At 32.6% G+C, this 21366-nt stretch overlaps 1 protein-coding gene across 5 annotated transcripts in view; it reads right to left on the bottom strand.

The window, feature by feature from the left end:
• LOC123708263 (homeotic protein antennapedia) overlaps window positions 1-21366 on the bottom strand; it is a 146100-nt gene that overhangs the window by 83301 nt on the left and 41433 nt on the right. For 4 of the 5 annotated variants that reach the window (XM_045658894.1, XM_045658892.1, XM_045658893.1 and 1 more), the window contains exon 2: window positions 2872-2916. The exons of the other annotated variant lie outside the window; for it this stretch is intronic. The gene's annotated coding sequence lies outside the window, so the exon portion shown is untranslated. The remainder of the gene's footprint in view (window positions 1-2871; window positions 2917-21366) is intronic. 5 annotated transcript variants of the gene reach the window in all.

The raw sequence follows: 21366 nt of genomic DNA, 5'->3' as shown, positions 1-21366 counted from the left end.
CCGCATGCATCTCTCATCCGTGAGGTCGTACGTTCGTTCCCCGGTTATGCACCAATAGACTTTCTGTCTCTGTCCGCATTTACCATTCGCTCGTACGGTGAAAGAAGACATTGTGAGGAAATCGGCTTGCCTTAGACCCATAAAGTCGAGGGCGTGATAAAGGCACAGGAGCCAATCCCATACATGTATATTCGGTTGACAAATGATCATGAAACAGATACAAAAATCTGAGGCCTAGAAGATTGTAAAGCCAATTGTTGAGTTGTAATTAATAAACAATAATAAGTAGACGATTTTAATTTAAAATCCGAACAAATTTTAACACTTTGTGGCACTTTTTGGTCTTAAATTTCAACGTTTCGTATAGTAATGACAAAATTAACCAACCTAAAGTGTTTAGTTCTTTATTTTTTAGTTCATCAGTATGGTATATACGCTTGGCCCACCAGCATAGTGTATAAAATTCAATATACAACTGGCACGGACGTGTCTCGCAAATAGATTCGCGATTGTTTGGCACCTTCACCACTATAAACATTCATGTATCTAGAGTAATCTTATACTGGAAATACCGATCTTTGTGGAAATTTAAAATAGGAACTTTTTTCAAATAGACAGTATTCCGTTCCTTTATTTTACTATACATGGAAGTATATTTCCCGACTAAGGGTCCTTCAAGAAAAAAGTGTACACATTCTATAAATGCCGGCAGCCTCCTGCAGCAGTCCTCTGGATGAGTATCACATGACAGCAAATGAGCCTCTAGCCCGTTTGCCCCTGTTTTATAAAAGAAACGTAGAAATATCATCTTATTTTACGTCTGTTTGTTTGAGCTAAGCGGTGTTGGCCTAGGGGCGTGCTGTACACCTGTGTGCTGTGGTATTGGTTCTATGTGCGCATGTAAGATTCGCTCGAATGGTGAAGGAAATCATCGTGAGGAAACCGGCTTGCCTTAGACCCAAAAAGTCGACAGCGAGTGTCAGGCACAAGTGACAGATCACTTAGTTGCCTATTAGAGTGACAAATGAAACAGATATTGAAACCTGAGGCCAAAGGTTATAGGTTGTAGAGCCACTGATTGTTTGTTAAATTTTAACTATATTAATCGGATTATAACATCAACATATTTCGTAAATAAAACGCAAAAACATTCCATAGGCAATAACGAACAGCCTTGGCTATGAAATATTAGAGAAGTCGGCGGACGGTGCATGAAAGCTTTCGAATTCTGTTGAATAAATGAAACATGGGTCTGGAGGATGTAGGGTGACAACATATAGCCAGTCGAAAATCTCTTGCATAAGGCGATTAAGAAAATTGTGTTTCTCTGTTTTCTGTAATTTTCTAAATAATAAAATAACATTCAACATGCAATGCATGCATGACTTAAGAAGGCGCAGTGCTAACCATGCAACTTCTTCACAAACGAGTAGCCCGCGATATCACAGCACACAACTCTTGAGGGGACTCTTTCTATCGAAGAAGTCGTATGAAATACATAATCTAACCCATAATGTGGAAAAAAACATAAATTTAATTAGAAATTGCGCCCCAAGCGAAATTATGTAAAACATTATTAGCTCTTATGACTGTGATTATCAAATATTCCATTGGTATAAGCTGAACGCAATAAACGGAGCCGCGACGTCAATAAAAGTCGTATTACAACTATACACACGTCGGTCCGCGACGCTGCGCAGACGCAGCAGGTTGTCTTCGGCTGATTTTGAATAGGAATTAGATATTGCTTAATATAAGCAGTAAGGTAGGCTTTATTAGGTACAAACAGACGAACAAATCTGATACATCTTAACTATGAATACGCAGCGAATGGATTTTGTTTTTTTTAATTGCCTGCAATAAAGTAAAATAACAGAGTTCAAATGGAGAACTCATTTGACGTTAGTTATATAGACATTAAAGTGAAACTATGTAATAATTGAGTTTAATTTACATCATTATAAAACTTTGCTTTTTTTGCTGCCGGGCTGGCAGCAAAAATCTATTCTAAAATGAAAAAAAATATTCTATCTATGGAACCTCCTTAATTCGTATAAGCTCATGGATTCTATTCCAAATTCGAAATATCTATACTAAGGTTAGATAAAATTTAGATAGATATATCTCATTTCAAATATGTAGAGTAAACAAAACGCCACGTAACTTTCAAAGTGTCAATCCGAAATCGTGCACGGACGACAACGTCTAACACGAAATCCTACCAAGTGTCTAATGATGCAATAATTTGCATAGAAGACCTCGGAAACCACAACCTATTCTCACGTCCATCGCTTGCCTTATACAGGTGATTCTTGTTACGCAAAATCGTCAATACCAGTGCTTTAAAACTCTGAAACAACAGTATATACCGCTATATCAAACGTAAAGGCTCTTATCGAAAAATACGATATTGAGCCAAACTATTTCATTTGCCTTAATTCAAATACTATAAAGTTTTAAATCTTCTGATTAAAAAAACAATAAATTTCGTGATAACCGGTTTTTAACTAAACGCTTCGTAAGTATTATTTTAAGATGAGTGTTCATAAAAAAATTGTTAATCTACCGTAATTTTACAAATCTACTGTAATCCTACTACTAATCGAAGACGAAGTGCCACCCGGGTATTGCTAATTACATACAATATCCGTTTTTAAATTGAATTATGATTTCCTTCTAAAGCGTAGTAAATAGAATATTAGCTATGGCATCATTTTTATGTTTATAAACATTATTATATAGCTAAGCCAAAAAGTAATGGCGATTTTGCCAAAAAAAGCTGTATTTAAGTTACACGAAAACTGCATGGATCAGAAATATTTCTGGCTCTAAGATATATTAGATATTAGATAAGACTTTATAAATGCTTACCATTCAATTTTATCTTGTCCTTAACGAACCGGGAAATTGGAGTATCTGCGGAAGAATATTACAAATTAATATTAATATAATATATTAAGCTAGTGAACGGACGTCACGATTGACATCGCATTTCGGCAACGAATGTCAATATGACGTCATGTAGAATTCTTCACTTCCGCCGCCATAGAGATTGCCTTTTTATCATAAAGTTAAATACTAATATATAGCTAATATAGCTTTCTGTATCGATTTGTACTTTGAACTTATTTATCTTTATTATATTATAATCTTTATTTATTTATTAAGAAGATTAACAGCACAATACAGAAATAGATGTATTATATAACAATGTGAGCCAATTAAAAATCTTCACATATAGTTTTTTTTTTAATTAGCAGGAAAACGTACCAATTATTTTTGGTTGTAGAACAAAAAAGAAAAAAGAAAATTGAATTAGTTGACAATGGATCATCCATTAAGACATTCTATTTATTTACAAAATATAAATCATGATGTCATTTATAAACCACTATGGTAATTATGTATAGCAGTATTTTTTAGGAGCGCGACAAAAGCATATACAAAATAGTTCTTCAATTTTTTTTATGTTATGTTCTATAACTCAACGGGTAGTCCATACACTGTATTCAGTTATTATAAAATATATCAATTTAATAGGTAACAACTTTTGTTATAAGATTACAAGTGAATATTTAAACATTCAAATTGAATGTGAAATCAATTACGGTGCGGCCCACGAAGCCTGCACGGGCCGCTAAACCCCGGCGAACAATCTGACATTTATGAGTGCCATAAAAACGCTCAAGTAGTGACTTTTACTACTTGTTTAGTGAACATAAATGTCTTTGCTTGCCCGCGTTGAGCGTCCTCCGTATTTAAAAGCGCATTTTCGTGCAGTTCTGCTCTTTTTATTTACTGTTACGGTACTCCTATGCAACTATAGTTTGCTTACTTTTCAGTTGCGATTAATGGACGCCGTCTTTTGTCTTTATTTGCGAGCGTATTTCTTGCCGGAATATTTGAATCGTTAATTTTTTTTGTGTCTAATTGCTTTTCGCAATAACTATATATTTACTGAGTTAAATACTCATATAGTCATCAATGTTATATGCATAAAAAAATGTTTACTTACTTAGTATTAAGCAACTCTCAAAAAAAAAAAACAATTATTATCATCACTAAAAGGCCCGTTTGTAATTTAAATAATAGACAATATCTCATTAACATACTTGCTAGCAGACTGAGTGTCCATATTACAAAAAAAAACATTCTAGACGAATCGATGTCGTTTATAGGCTTTTCACAAGACAGTTGTCTCATAGCTAATTTTGTCCGCAAGGCATTTCCGTACTACTGTTAGTCATAATACTATAAAATAAAATTTTATATTCAGCGTTCGTAAAGGCGTAGATGTCCTAGTGTCATGACCACCCAGGTGCACAAAAACATACGACATGCACTGAAGAATAGCAATGTACTGACTTTTAATTGCTTTTTAACCAATTAAGATTACAGCAGCGTACTTTGTGAATTGAGACATGAAAAGATTTAGTTGTAGAATGAATTGAGGGGATATAAAAGTAACTACACAATATGGCTCCATAGGTTAAACACATTAGTGTATATAGGATTAGGTAGGTTCTGATAAATCATTGTTAAAAGCTGGTTGGCACCAAAACAAAACAGCATAGTCCGAAGGCTTGAAAATCACTGTTAATTGTGCGTCTGTCTCAACGATTAAATCTAGTAAAAAAAAGTTATTTTGAAGCTTATTAATAGTGAAACTGTTAGTTTATCTTTCAAACAGATTATTATAACTTTTAAACAGTCAACTATAAATGAAATTTGGACTTTTTGGACTATGTGTGTCATATTTCCTGTTATATGAATATTTATCATAGATACCTTAAGCCTATACAATCCACTTGCTATGCTCCACAAGTCTTATTTATATCCCGTACCAAAAGAAAGTCTTGCATACCATACCATCCGTCCGTTGTTTTCGCTACAAATTAGACAATTAAGAGTCGATGTGTGACTCAAAATCTATTCAATTAAAGCCGAGTACGCATCGGTCACCTACCGCGTTGTATTTCAATATGTATGCAACGCGCAAAATGTGTAGGCATTTCGCATACCAATTGATCGGATATATTGATGAAAATACTAGTGTCGATCACGAATTATGGAGGTGTGACCAGGGATTGTAGTAATTGATACTATAAAGATAAGATCTATTGTTCCATTGAAATACTGATACATTTTTAATGTTATTTGAATTGTTAGATGTTACTGGAGAGGACTGAGTTTTATGAAGAACGTCTCACGTTCTAAAAAGAATCGATAACTAGTGAAAGCACTGACAAATATAGGCAAACTATATACAAAACAGAATGATAAGTAAAATCTTATCGATTATCAATAAGGAAACACAAAAAGCTAAATTTCTCTTTCTCTTATCCCTATATGAAACCAGATCACAAAAATACCTCAACGATTAACTATAAATACACAATTGCATTAAAATTTTAGCGATAATGACCACAGTTAATCTATTCAATAAACCAATGAGATATGGTGTTATTAAACATTATTACACATAATTTCTTAACTGCATTATTTACACGATAAACAATGTAAATTTCCTATGCTTTATGAGCTGTTACACACTTTTAATAGAAGTTGATTGGTTTTTGATAACATCTTAGTTTTTAACGCCTTCATTTACCAACGCAGCCGCCGATCTAATTCTCACAAAGTTTTTTAGTTATTTAGTTACTGGTTTTTAAATAAACAAATGAAAATTTGAAAATAGAATGCGTCTTTAATGACTTGCACAGTAACATCTGCACATCACTGACACAGTGTATTAACAAAGCTGCCCCACCTTCATCACTTCGTTGTCTATAAAGATCAACTGTTAATTTTTTTACTAATCACAGATCACTAAAGCTGTAATGCGGAGGCAGACTAAATTCTAACTGAGTATTGGATTTTTACTGATAGGCGAATTTTTTAAATTGTGCGTTTATTAACGCATGCAGTAGAACTGATAGTTAGTATTGTTTTTATAATTATTTTTATTAGCTTATATTTCCTTGCCCCATAGTAAATTGTTTCTTTCATGGCACATCAACCACATTAAACATGCCACCATCATTCAAGGAGCGACGTAATGTTAATAAATTTCTTTTTGTATCACTTAAAGGTCTCATTAAAAATGACTAATAATGGCAAAAACAATGATGCACCAGGATCGGTTAAAGTAGACATAACCAGGTCGTTTAACCCGCATTACAATATAACAGGTGATTATCTTAATCAATGATTACTGTAGGGGTCGTAATTTTACTAAACGACTGGCTACCTTATTATTTATTTACTCGACTACACTAAGACAAAACGAACATTTTAAAGTTAAAAACTAGTTTAAAGTTTTAAATAAGTATTTTTAATTGTTTTCATATCTAATGAATTATATATTTAAACACAATATTGATAGGTATAGGTATTTTTTTTACAGGGGCAGGATCATATGATGTTAAGTAATGCAGCCACCCATAGAAACATTGCCAAAGGGTTCGAAAGTTCGTTGCATTTTAAAAATTGTTACGCTCTTTTGAAAGACCCTAAGTTCAAATTGGTTCGGAAATACTTAAGTGGGCAGCTGGTTCCACCATGTTTATTTCGCTTAATATTATGTTTTATATAAATCGTGTATAAGTTAAATTTTTAGAAGCACGTATACTATAATCAAAAACAGTTTCGTTACAACTCTTGTTCTTGGTCAGATCTGAGCTTTCTCAGATTTCTGGTTCAAGAGCCTTTTTATAAAAGGCAATTAGGTGATCAGCCTTCTGACATAAATCTCCATGGATGCACAGCCGGAGATTGGATCTAATACCAGGGTTAAGAGTACCATGCTCAGTCAATTGTTTTACAAAAACGACTTTATATTCTATATTTAATATTTGAAAACAGAATGCGGTCCTCATTCAAAAACAACCAAGTTCCAAATTCAAAACCAGATCGAACCGGCGCAAACACAATCTGTCAATCAACTGTCAAGATTGATTTAAACGTTAATCAGCGAGTGTCGAAATTATTAATTACAGTGAGAGATGCGCGGATGCTCGTATATGCAGATTGTCGAGGTAACGAATGATTAACTATGTATGCACGAATTACAACGCTGATTTCAGCTGGAATTACACATGTTGCCGTTTATGTATATGAAAATATTGCTTTATGCGAAAGGACTAACCTACATAATAAAAATTCTCTTGTTACAGTTAAATAATTATTGATATTAAGGCTATTTAGTGCACAACTAAAGGTAAAGTAAAAGTTTTATAATCTTTAAAATTAATTATAAAAATGATGTTTATATCTTAGTAGCTGCGTCGATAATGGAACGTCAGAAACAAATCTTGACACCTCAACTCTGAACATCGTGAATTTGTTTTTGGTTATATGTGAGCAATTATTACCAGTATAAAGTAGAACCAATTAAGAAAGGAAAGAAATAAAAGAATTATACACAAATTCGTTCCACAACTGAGCGTTACTTAAGGAAATTTTTGCCGCGTACTATGTGGAACTGGCTGACCACTGAAGTGCCGAGCCAATTGGACTTAGGGTCCATCAAGAATAGAGCGTACCGTTTCTTAAAAGGCCGAGAACGCACTTACGAGCATCCTTGCAATGTGAGTGTCCATGGGCGGCGTTATCAATTAACATCAGGTAAGCCTCCTGACCGTTTGCCTTGTTACATAAAAGACTTTAGTTAGAAAGTGCACTAGCCCCCACAATAACATTCCCTGTAACGTGAGCTCTTCTTCGTCTCTTCTTTTTGACACGATAACCTTGACAATAATTTTTACATAACACTTACATTTTATAATTAAAAATATTTTCTGTTTCAGCATAGGACAGGTTGAGTTATCATATCCTATCATTGTAGGGCGGCATTTCTCTAACATCAAAGGCATTTTTCAGAGGCTACTACATCATAGCTTCCTTCAGCTTCTTTCTCTAAAATAACAATGTAAATAAAGCATAAAAAGCTATGATATAGGGCTGTAGCGCCATTGGATACTCCAGTATTCCATTTATTCGTTTAGGAATGGGTTTCATTTTAACCCATTCATAGATAAGTCAAATTACTAGAAAAACAATTGATGACGAATGTTATGGTACTCAAGAATTGATTGGAATTTAAATTCGAACACCTCCTTGTATGGCAGACAAGGGATCGTAAAAGTATTATCGTTCTATTCTAACTTCATACGTGTTCAGTTGGTGAATTCTAATGTAGGTCTAGTAGTTGTGACACCGGTATGCTTCCCGGAAGTTTTACTTTTAGAGGCCTTTTCCTAAAATATTTATAGGTATAAATTGACAATAACATTAAGAAAAACACTTTTTGAACGAATTAAAGCTATGTATTATTTTTAAAACTTATAGTTATTTACATAATTCTAAATTTTTTCCGACGTTTCGCGTACTTTTCAGTGTGCGTCGTCACGGTGACTGAAGACAAAAGGTGTTAAATGTCAAAAGTATCACAGCTGCAGAGAAAGTTGTTTTATCTGTATTTATTGCCCCGAAGTTGGTATCGACTAAAAGATGACGGGTTTTTGCAAACCGTTCGTCAGTCACCGTGACCACGCACACTGAAAAGTATTGACAATAACACTTTTCAAGCTACACTTCGACAGCTTAGTCAATTATTATCCATTATTTTTTTATGTAACAGGAGGCAAACTAGGAGTCTCACCTGATGTTAAGTGATACGGTCGCCCACAGATACTCACATTGGCATAAGCCTCGCAAGTGCATTGCCGGCCTTTTAATAATTGATATTGTATGGTTCAGGTGCTTTAAATAATAGAGGATTTTAGTTTTACTCTAGGTATATTCACCACTCATAGAGCAGTATTGGCCTAGTGGCTTCAGCGTGCGCCTCTCATCCCTGAGGTCGTAGGTTCGATCAACAGCTGTGCACCAATGGATTTTATTACTATTTACGCATTTAACATTAGCTCGAACGGTGAAGGAAAACATCGTGAGGAAACCGGCTTGCCTTAGACCCAAAAAGTCGACGGTGTGTGTCAGGCACAGAAGGCTGATCACCTACTTGCCTATTCAATTCACAAACGATCATGAAACAGATACAGAAATCTGAGGCCCAGACCTAAAAAGGTTGTAGCGCCATTGATTATTATTATTATATTCACCACTCACGTACAATAATAGAATATAACGTACAATAATGTAATAGTCTATGAGTGCCTACGAAATCACCACACTAATAAAACTAAGAAATCCTGAGTGATTAAAATGTACAGCCTTGGCTCGAACATGAAATTTCCGGCAAAAATGTCCTTAAAAAAGCTCAGTTATGGAATGACGTACGTCGAGGTTATACGGATGGTATATTGTATTCTGTCTCCACGTCTGATGATGAAACAACAGGTATCAGCCTATACAACTCCTCTGAACTGACTGACCAGCTTTTAATATAACAATTTATCAAAGAGAAATAATCTTGTGGGTTATATTGCATAGTTGATATTGTATAATAATATAAAGACATATAATTATGAAGTAATATACATATTATATCAATTCATCTTTGTAATCAAAATCAATATTTATTCATAAAGGTAACCCAAAGGACACATATGAACGCCAACGAAGAAATATATATGAAATGCTTCTAATTTTACATTTATTGCCAGTTTAAGGGCAGAGAAGAACTGACAATAAACTCTCCGCCACTCTTTTTATTCCCCAAGTAAGAAGCTTCAACCATTACACCATGTTCCACATGACATCTTAAGTAATTAATATTAATAATCAAACATGATACACGAAGGATCTTATATATAAATCCGGTAATTAGTTATTATGCATTTACATTTTTATAATTAATTCAAATCTTTACTGGACTTTTGGTAAGGTCTTTGTTGTGAAGGCATTACAAATTTATTAATTTTGAATTCTAGATTTAAGTAATTAATATGTGGGCAATCGTTGTAAGCAGCTCGTAAAACAAAATCAAAAATGACGGACAGTTTCTTGCTCTCTGTTCTAAGCCCTTGATTTGATTTGTGATACTATTTGTAAATTTAGATTACAGCGTTCTAAAGTGTCCATTATTTCATTATTCTGATAAAAGTATATTTAGATATTAATTTTACCGAATGGGTACATACATCTAACAAATATTTCAAACCAAAACACAAACCAAGGCTGTACATCACGTTATATCCTGAAGGGCAAATGGTTTAGAAATGTTATGTGACACACTGACTTGTTGAGATGTTATTTATGTGCACCAAAAATAATATCACAGTTATTGATGACATTCTATTTGATTCGTTTTTTGCATTTAAATTTGCAATATGGTATTGTCTGTAGGAAATATTCTTATAATTAGCTGTATGAAAATGTAAAAATAATGATTATATTGTATAATGCAGTAATCTTTTTTAGGTTCTGTGCTTTATTTATTTATTATATCTTGAGTGGAGTAAGTACTAATTGATGTTAAAAAAATATGCCTAATTGTTTGTCGTCTGTTTAAATAATAATATCTATACATTGGATCTTTTGTATTATATAGTCTTATATATTCAATGTTGACTTCCTTTAGAATCATGACATACCAAAAAAAATCGTTGTAATCTATTAAATATATGAATTAAATTCATTGTTAAATTTGCCAATAATAAATTAATTTTCTCATTTTAATTAAATTCCGTAACCCCAACGTGTGGACATGTTGTACTATGTTTTTCTTTGATATTTTGTACATGCTTAGTTATCCCTTAATAATAAAACAACATATAACTATTATTCAATGAAATTAAAAATTATCTACTTATGTTAAACTATAAGGTGTTATAATAAGCCTGTATTCATTAAAAGCTAAAAGTTATCTCTGGTTTAGGCAAGATTTTTTTTAATATAACAGGCAGGCAAATGGGTAGGAGGCTCACCTGAAATTACGGATGCTCAAGAACACTGGTTTGGTATTTTCTTCAAGGAACTCGAATTAATTCGAAAATACTTCAGCTGGCAAGATGAAGCTACTTTTGCATTTTAGATACCCAAATGCCGATCTTGCTGGAGTTTGCGGACCTATTAGTCTAAACTAGGCTGCATTTTATTCTACTTAACTTTTTAACGGCGTTATTAAAGATATATTTATGAAAATATGGAGGAAACTTAATACAGGAATGCACAAGAACATTATTACTATCGTTTCTAGATAATATTTTAGAATATCCGTGTTCTGTAGTACCTTTTCTGAATAACAGATGAGAACGTTCTCTTTGAACTTCACGTTATAAAGGTCGAACAACAGTATTTATTAAAACCATTGTAAATATTAAGTTATAGCGGAAAATCAATTTTTGGTCCACAATTATACGTAGGCAGATTGAATTAAAATGTGTATTAGAATATCTGATCACTGATACATACTTATTAGATTTTTTAATTATGTTATTGTATATTATGTAATATTTACATAGAAAAATAATATGTGATATTATTTCATATTTCTGAAGTAACTGAATGAAGCTTTTGCGGTACGAACAAACACTTAAATCGACATAACACCGTACTCCTATTGTGTTTAAGAGCATTATCAAATTAACAAACTAGCTATTAGTATTTCAATATTGCAATCACAATTCTTTTATAGATTACAACGTCCAGGGCGGCATATGTAGGAACAAGTGATTTTTCACGGCTACAGAACCCGTGTACAAAGGCCACGCAGCGGTGTTGCAATCACGATCGGCAATCACGACCGTAGCTCTGCTATTTATTTGCTCCATCACCTTCAATTAATCCATTTAAAAATAGTTTTTACGCAATTAATCTTAAGGACGACGACGCCCGCAATAACATCTTTGTTAACTTAGCTGTGCACGCGTGTGAATTATTACGCTAAAATCAACTCTATTTTAATAGAAATAGAATTGAGAAGTGTTGCATTTATTAGTTGGTGTGTATTAAAATGTCTCTAGAGCGTGTCGCTACCCGTAAATGCATTAAGTTTGTTTTAGAGATAATAATCGTTGCGAATGCTTTGTTGTTTCAAAGATAGAGTTGTCGTCGGTGATTTATTTTTGGTCAACTCTTGTTGGACTTAATAGAGGTTAACGCAACGCGAATTATGCATAGGAATTGTATTGTTAGTTCTTATAAGCACAAAGATTTGTTTGATATAAAACTTATATATTATGTTTTATTTTTCTAGCTGTATACTTACTAAATCATCAATGCATAAACGAACCTCTTGTGCGTGAAGTTTAGTATTATTATGTAGGTACCATTTGAGAATTTGTTTCTTATATCGATAAAAGCTATGCTTTGATCAGTATTTTAGAGATTGGTGTGTGTATACAAATATGCAAAAAATGCTTTTTTTCGCTAATAATACTTTTGAAAACTTAGTAAGATTTTTTTATGTGTTTATTACTTAAAAATACATCATATAAATAATCTAAACAGTCATGTATGAAGCGTATATTATATGTCCAGTTGCTGGTATACAATGTATTTTGTAAATTAACATCACTAAATTGTCAACAATATTTCTAAGAATATAAACGTTTCACATTTCCTAGTAACGTATCAAAACTAGTTATTTTAAATTCTTTATGTAAATACTGAAAACAGGTTTGGTAAGCAACAGAACCTTAAAATGTAAGATTTAAATGAAAAGATTTAGATCTCGTTTACCTTGGTTGTATTTTCTGGACCAGTTATTAAAATAATCTAACAATGTTTCCATATTTAAAAAAATATGTTTTATCATGGCGAAGGAACTGAAAATTAAGTTGTGCAATTATTTTTGAGTAGGTATTGCAGAATGTAATTTAGTTAATTGTTTCGTCAAATAATGAATTTTAATGCTCATGATGACTTTGCGTTATTAAAATATAATTGGAACTTAGTTCACAACAATGATGTCTACTTCATAATTAAAAAAATAAATCAATGGCGCTACAACCTTTTTAAGTCTTGGCCTTAAATTTCTGTATCTGTTTCATGATTTGTTAAACTAATAGCCAAGTTGGTGATCAGCCTTCTGTGGCTGACGCACGCCGTCAAATTTTTTGGGTCTAAGGCAAGCCGGTTTCCTCACGATGTTTTCCTTCACCGTTCGAGCTAATGTTAAATGCGCATATAGAAAGAAAATCCATTGGTGCACAGCTGGCGATCGAACCTACGACCTCGGGGACTTGAGTCGCACGCTGAAGCCACTAGGCCAACACCAACACTCTTCATAATTATCAAGACATAAAACACTTGTAGGCATTGCAAATGTTAGTACTTACATTAATTTTTCTTTTAACGCAAATAGGTGATAGCTGCCTGTCTGTCAAATTTTTGCGATCTAAGACATACCGGCTTTGCATGACGTTTTCGTTCACCGTACGAGTAATTGTGAACATATGTATTTGTTTCCCAGCGCATGTGACTTTAAAGCTGTTTTCACTCCATACCTGTTACGTTTAGTAAAAACACTTTTAACCTGAATTTTTCTTATAAAACTTGTTATCACTGTAGGCAATGAGAGAAAAATTTCAACATAATCTGGTTTATTAAAATAATTTCGGTGAAGTGCGTGTTGTGCGTTTGGTTACTGCCTTCAAACACGCAACGCTTCTATTTTTTCCTATTAACGCTTAAATTCTTGTTCTTTAATATATTAAGGATAAGATCTAAATTCGTCTAACACCTTTTAATAAATCTAATCAAAATTTATACTTGTCCCTTGACTTGTATATAATTTTGTTTAGGAAAGATTTAAATTATGTATGTTGACATGCTTTATCCAATTACACATTTTCTAGAAGAAACGTATTTAACAGGATTTTATTAATAGAGAATGACAGATAAGTCATTTCATTTCAGTCAGATTAAGTAGATTTCTAAAGTTTCTTAGGGATATTTTGTGATGGTACAGTAAACTAAAAATCAATTTTTCAAAAGATAAATTAATATATTTTTTAAATTACAAACTGTGCATTTCCTACAAGGATCAAAATTAAATATTCTATTATCTATAAAATGTCTATTGTACATCTGTACCCTACATCTTGTCGAGTCTCGGAGAGGAGGGGTTTGACATAGACAAATGACATTCTGCCAGCGCCCCTGGTGGCGGCGGGATGAGTTATTGCCACCAATCGAGAACGCTGTACAGACGGCCATTTTTAATTTTTAGGGGTACGTACGTTACCCCTACAAGTATTGTTATTATGTAGTTCTTTTATTCAACTTCGAGGTGAAAGTAGCTAAATTTAGAGCTGCTGCCATTCTATGCTAGTAAATTATTTTAAACGTATGTGTGTTGTAATTTAAATATTATTTTATTGACCTACATATTCAATATTTGTAGAGTTTCTCAGATAAAATTAGGTTAACCTGTATGTATAGTTATAATAGCATTATATTGAAGTGATACTTTTTTGGCCGAATAGGGAGTAATAATAAGAGTTTTTTTTTTCTATTGTTAGTGTCGTTTTTTCTACAAACGTAGAATAAGGCGAAATAAAAAAAAATTGAAAACATTTTTATCTTGTTACGCCAAAGAAGGATAACTTCTAACGCGTGTACATAAGTACACACACGTTTATTTATGTAGTGGGTTATATAAACAAAGTATAAACAAAATTCTCATTTAAAAAGTATCTTTATAACCACATTTTTATTTATGGTATATTAATGTAAGTATTATAAACTAATAAAATAAACATTTAAAAAACTTTGTTATGTATGATCATAATAAAATCATTAATATTTTATATTTATAAATTCCGCTAAACTACCATAACTTATTATTGCAATGTAATATGTAAAATCTAAAAGTAATTTAAATAAGCGACATCTAGCGTGAAAGAAAAGAACTGCTTATAAACGAATACTTATTGAACTAATTTCCGCGGAAGTCTAGAATCGATAAACTCGAACTGTTACAGTCTATAATAATTTATCATGTCGAAGACCAATAATTCACATTTATACAAAAGCGTGGCAGCAATTAGTGCCATTACAAAACCTCACAGGAAGCGCATTCGGATATTGTTAGAGTAAATGAAGTAGCGATTTGTTTCTAAATACATACATTATTTCGAAGGAAAGATGATTGATTTTTCAAGCGACATTTCTATTTCAATGCAATGGTTCCAATTTAATGCATTATTGCAGCTGCCACTGCCAGAATCCTCAGCCGGATAATGATAAAGTAAGTATAAGTGTTAAAGACGGTAGTGTGTGTTTACCGAAGGTATCAATAACCCGCACTAACAACAACTTATATAGTACCTAATCAAGACCATACTATCATTGCACAGATGTCACAGCATATGGAACCAGACCCAGCAGATATAGAAGTTTATCTAAAGCACGTAGTATCTAGTCGAAATCATAATCTGTAAATGAGCAAATATTTTTTATCTGATGATCTTAATTTAGTTGAATGTATGAATCTGCAAATATAAGGAACAGACTAGAACTAGCAAAACTCTAGTAAAAATCTTTACGCTGGTATTCGAACTTGAACCCTTATTGTCCATACGTCCGTTAAAAACAATTAATTACCTAGCAGAAGCCACAATTTGTCTCTATCTAGAGTATCATAAATATTTCTTGTGGCTTAGTGTTTATCTACACGAGTTATTGTACATTATGTGGGAACAATTACGCGACCATTTATCACCGAAGTCCTGTGGCAACCCTTTTGAATTACACCCTTTAAACGCCCCCCGCTGAACCCACTTCACACTTGATTAGCTGCCTTTACAAATTTTAAGTAACTTTATAAGGTAGCGTAATTTTACAATATATTGTAAATTTAATATAAATGAGCATGTGTTGATTCAAAACTTGAAAAATAAGGCTCATTAATTTTATAGGAAGCTACTATTGCATTTTTAGTCTTTAATAGCATACTTTGTGTGTCTTGTAGGATACATTACATTTAAATGAACATGTTTTTTGTGTTGTTGCAATTATTTAAGTTTTTTTTGTATTCCAAAGTCTTGTAGTGTAAATTACATTTTTATTAATCACATTTATCTAGTCATGTTGATATTTTCTTTACAGTTCACTATTTTACTGCAAAAGTTATTCGTTTAAAAATCGGAATAGTTTATCGTCTTTTGAATTGAATAGGTCGTGTATTACTTTATATAATATCCGATGCCTTAAAACTTTACCAAGAACTATTAACCTTTTTATACATTAATTCGAAAAAAGAACTCACGAAACGTATATCAACTGTCAAATTGAAGTCTGTCTTTTGCATTTCTACTAAAAAATTTAACAAGCCGTATTGTTGAGCTGTCATTAATAAAAATAAATGACACAGTATATCAAAGCAATTTTAAATGTACACAGGTGTAATATCATTAAAAATTGTTGGTTTAGGCGAACCTAATCAACTAGAATGTAAGCATTAAATTACTTAGCATCTTGGCAAGCGCGCCATTCACGGTGTAGCCAACATAAATAATTTTGGCAGGAACAAATGAGCTCATTAATGATTAACTGCTCTAATTCTCTGCGAGAATTTTGTCGCTTCATTTTTAAACGTTCACTATAAATCTAAGACATATTAATATTTAAATTATGATTTCCACGCCATCTAGTGAAAAATCTTGATGATTTTATCATCTACGTTTTGTTATGCAGCTCAAAGAAGTGCAGTTCTATATTTGAATATTAGTCGTAAGAAGTCATAAATTGTAAAAAACCTTGTCAAAATATACACATCTATTTTTAATGCCTATTTGCGTAGAAGCATGTGTAATTAATGCGTACTTGTTCAAAAACAAGTTTATAGATAAGACTTATAGGAATATAATATAGTAGAATACCTATTCTATTTTGTTTTATACAAAAGACAAATTGATAATGTGGTTTAATTTAAGTTTGACATAGCTTGTAAAAAGGTTACGTTATCTATAGATATCACTTATATATCTATTTAAAAATAGATAGAAAGGTACAGATACTTGCAACTTTGGGCACCGACGTATAGTTATATTCAACCATATATTATATTTGAGTTATCTAAGCCATATAATACATAATATCATGGTCAGGTGTTTCATAAGGGTGTCCACTCCAAAGGGTCGTTCGCAGTCAGAGGTTTTAGTGATTTATAGCACCCTTATTGATATCCTTTAATCTCGCAGTCAAGTGAGAAGGGATACTTTTTCAATCGATTTTTATAAACGACATAGAAAACGATCGTATTGCATTCGAATATTAATATTCTATTTATGTAGTGTGATTTATAATCTGTGAAACTATTTTGTCTACATGAAAAGTCAAATTTGATATTTATGACCAATGACATTTACGCCTTTTATCTGTTGTTCCGAGCTTAAATTGTATTAGCTAGGAATGGATAAAATCGGTCCCTATTTAGCATCAGCATTGATATCACAATACCGGCTGCCAGCCGATTTAAATTTATTTCGGACGTCGGTAACTTCCAATTTAAACCTCTTAATCCTCTATGATGTATGTCGGTATTCGGCAGGATTAAAAGTTCCACGGAAAATAACCGGGAAAACCTTTTCCGGGGTCGAATTGACCCGGGCAAGAGCGGGATTAGGAGACCGGGATTGGATATACATAAATCTCATATAAGGCTTTAGGGAGGACGCAATTAAGCCTCTCTCGCATATGTCATTCTGTGACGAGCTCGGGTTCGGCGTTACTAATCGCACAATCCCGCGTGTATAAATACATAATTTCAATATTAAAATTCAGCGGCGGCTGCGGAGCATTCACAATGGACGCTCACCGTGCATTGCGTCATAAATTATTCAATTTCATAGTAATAAAATACGCGTGACCGGGACTACGGCGTGAAAACTTTTCAGCAATTACGGGTTGAATATAACAAAAAGCTGTATCGATCGGACCCGGCGCGGCGGGGTCTATGAGGCCCGTCCGACACTCGTAATTCATGCATCAGCTTGCGCGGAAGGGTTGGCCACGAGTGCAGCTCCGATGACTTATAGTTTGTATTAATACGCTCCAGCACACGAATCCGATCCGAGTGAGGTTAATTAATTTAGTCTGAAAAGGTACCAGATTTAATGGCAGGCTTATCTCAGTAATTTAAGTGCACTTTATGCCATGCCCTCTGATGTTACATGAAATTAAGATAATTGTAACGTCGTAATTGAGCGACCGGAGTATATTACCCACTAATGATTTATTGCGACTTGATTAATTTATCCGTATTAAACTTCATTTTTAATCTCATACTTGATTACTTAGTAGAGAAGTTATGCGCTCGTAAACATTCCTCGCAAGTTAAAATGTTAATACTCTAACATGATAAGAAATATGTGTATCTAGAGCGAAATTAATTCTTTAAGAAACACATTTAGCATTTTTCTAATTACAAACGTTGTATTTTATTAAAATACCGTCAAGAAATGAAAGGTTAGTAGGGCTAAACAAATACGGCAAAGGCACTTTTTCCGTAAAACAAATACACTTAGTATACAGTAATTACCTATTGTGAGCCCATCCCCACTTATGTATAAGAGTAAAAACGATAGATAAATGTGGCTACTCTACATAACCAACCCATAAATGACTGATTTATTGCAGTTTAATTACAGCAATTAGTTACGCCTCCGGTGTTATAATTCCCATTGACATGTTTTGAAGCAGCTGAGACCATAGAGAAAAAACGTCTGCCCGCGTTACGTTGCATGCTGATTGATCATAATAAATATTGCGGAAAAAATGATCGATTAACACTTTATTCCAGTTGGATTACCGAGGTCTATTTATTCTTTAGATTATCTTAATAACAATAGTTATTTTCAAATTACAATTGAATATGTTTAATCCAATTAGGGTATAGTATTTTCGGGGTTTCCGTTTTAACTATAATATCTATTAACAAAAAGCTCACTCTACAGTTCGACATCCGGATGTGGAGATAGCAGCCATTAAAATTAGGGTTGGGCAAAGCTCGGGACTAGGGCAGGGCCCGACGCGCCGCGGGACACAAAAAATAAAAAGAAAGCGATCCGAAGATATGTTTTATATCAGAGAACGTTCATAAGATAATAAAACTGCATATCTTCATAAATGTAAATTAAGTCTAAATTAAAAAGCAATTTGGTTATTAATTAGATTCATGGTGGGCGTGGTTTAAGTAACGCAAGGGGCGATATCTGTCAGTTCGAAGAGCAGCTGCACTAGTGATAAGTTCAGGTAGAATCGCTTCTATATTATCTGTGTATCTACAGATACATGTGACAATAGACAATATTTTTATATACAAAAATATGTTAAGTTTAACTAATGCTTATCTTACCAGTTGCTATCAAACTCTAAATATTTTACGAGATAATATTCGTCAATTAATAAAAATCAATCAAATGAATTAATAAGTAGGTACATAATAAGACCTATAGCTATTATTATTATGTTACTATTTTTATATTATTATCGCAATAGAAAAATATATTTCTATAGTGTTATATATAACAGCGTATAGTATTTTTGCATTTCTAGAAAGAGTTTCATCAGCTTAATACTGCTCAAGCGTCAATTCCGTTAATTGACATTAATTAGCTCCTAAATTCTACCTAATTAAATACCAAGAGTACTGTCAGTTTGATTTAGACATTGATTTCTAAATTTAACGGTTTCCCGAGGCCTCATTAGTAGATAAAGTCGTCGTGAAAAGCAAAATTTATATTAGATAAAACCATATATCACATCCTGCCTACTCAAACGTGCGACTGATTTTAATCTTTTTAAACACCACCTAATTCTTGTGCGCCTACGCACCTCTAAATTTGAATTTCGAAGCAAGAGGAACATGCTGGTGTATAAAAAACTATTGGCTTACGTAATTAGCATACGAAGCTCAGGTGTATTTGGTTTTTCCATTTGCGGTGACAAGGTGCGTTCTTTATGACTGTGTTTCTGTTTTTCTATGCTTGCTCCGTCCACTATTTGGCAATATTTTCGTACACTTTATTGCTTGACAGGCTCATAAACTTGTCATAGAATCGACCACGTAATCAGATGCTGTAATAAAGGTTAGAAGCCATAGTCGAGACGTATTATTCAAAGTTTTATCTCAATATATTAGAATTCCCTCAAACCATAGGTAGACAATGAATAACAGATATTTAATATCTTTATAGTATAAAATTTGTATTCGAATAATAAAAACAACTAATAAATTGCATTGGATGAATATAAATGTCACCTGAGACATTATTACGGAGATGTCAACACTTTGGGAAATTATTCATTTTCGCATTCTTTCCATTACATGAAGTGAAATAGTTAAATTATAATTTTATTGCCATTATTGAAATATGTGATATGAAAAATTACCTACTATAAAAATATTATTATTGCCTGTTTTTCATTCGAGAAAAGATTTTTTATATAAAAAAAGGAAATATTTACTGCGTAAGTGATGAATCTAGGTTTAAAACAAAACACAACCACATTTTTATACAATAATAAAAATGTATAGGTCTTTTAAAACTAAGGCGGAAAACTAAACGATTATGAATTCAGCGACCGCTCCCAAGTCTCAATAAGGAGCATTTATCAATTTTAAATAAACCGATTATGCAAAATACGTTTTGTGCATTCTGATAAATAGTATCGGCGGATTTGGATGAGAATTAGAATATTATCGCGACCAAACGGCTCGTTTTATTATACTTAAAGACATGATTTTTATATGAACGAATTATTTAAATCACTGAAATGAATATTATAATAAATAGGTTTTTGATGTGTTAAGCTATCCAAGTTTATGTGTTTTAAATACTTTACAATAAAAATATAAATACGTAATCGTGTTTATTATTTATTGTACGTTTATTGTATATTGCTATTTAGATAATAAATAAAATTTTACATGATTTTACGTCATAGGATGAGGCATAGGATAGCCTATCCTGGTTTCAGCTAATAAATTTAGCGAGAATTTTTGACAAACATATTCCTATGTATAAAAGTGCAAAGAACACAAAGAAACAATTACGAAAGAGTACGTTTTTTTTTGTTATTGGTACTTTCTAAAAAATATAAAACTTAAAACGACTTGGGTGCTACAAAAGCCTGTTAAACCATTCTGTTGTTTTGATGTTGAACTGTAGAATCTATAGATATCTAAAAAAATTAACAATAGAAAAATATCACAAGGCTTTATTGGAAGGCCAAATGAAAGAACTTTGTAAAAAGTTGACACATTTTTAGAAACGTCAGGCACGCAATGCTCGGTCAGAGCGATCGTAAATTTTGTGTAGCGTCAGGATAAAAAACATTGTTGAAAGTTTTAACTCTTATCCGGCATATTATTAAAAATATTCCCTTTTTTATTTTTTGGTCACTTAGTAAATCTACTAAATGGTTTTAAGATTAGGTTAAAATGTTAAATTT

This window comes from Pieris brassicae, chromosome 4, assembly GCF_905147105.1.
Source record: "Pieris brassicae chromosome 4, ilPieBrab1.1, whole genome shotgun sequence".
Classification (NCBI taxonomy): Eukaryota; Metazoa; Arthropoda; class Insecta; order Lepidoptera; family Pieridae; genus Pieris; species Pieris brassicae.
This window is presented reverse-complemented; position numbering and strand designations above follow the sequence as displayed.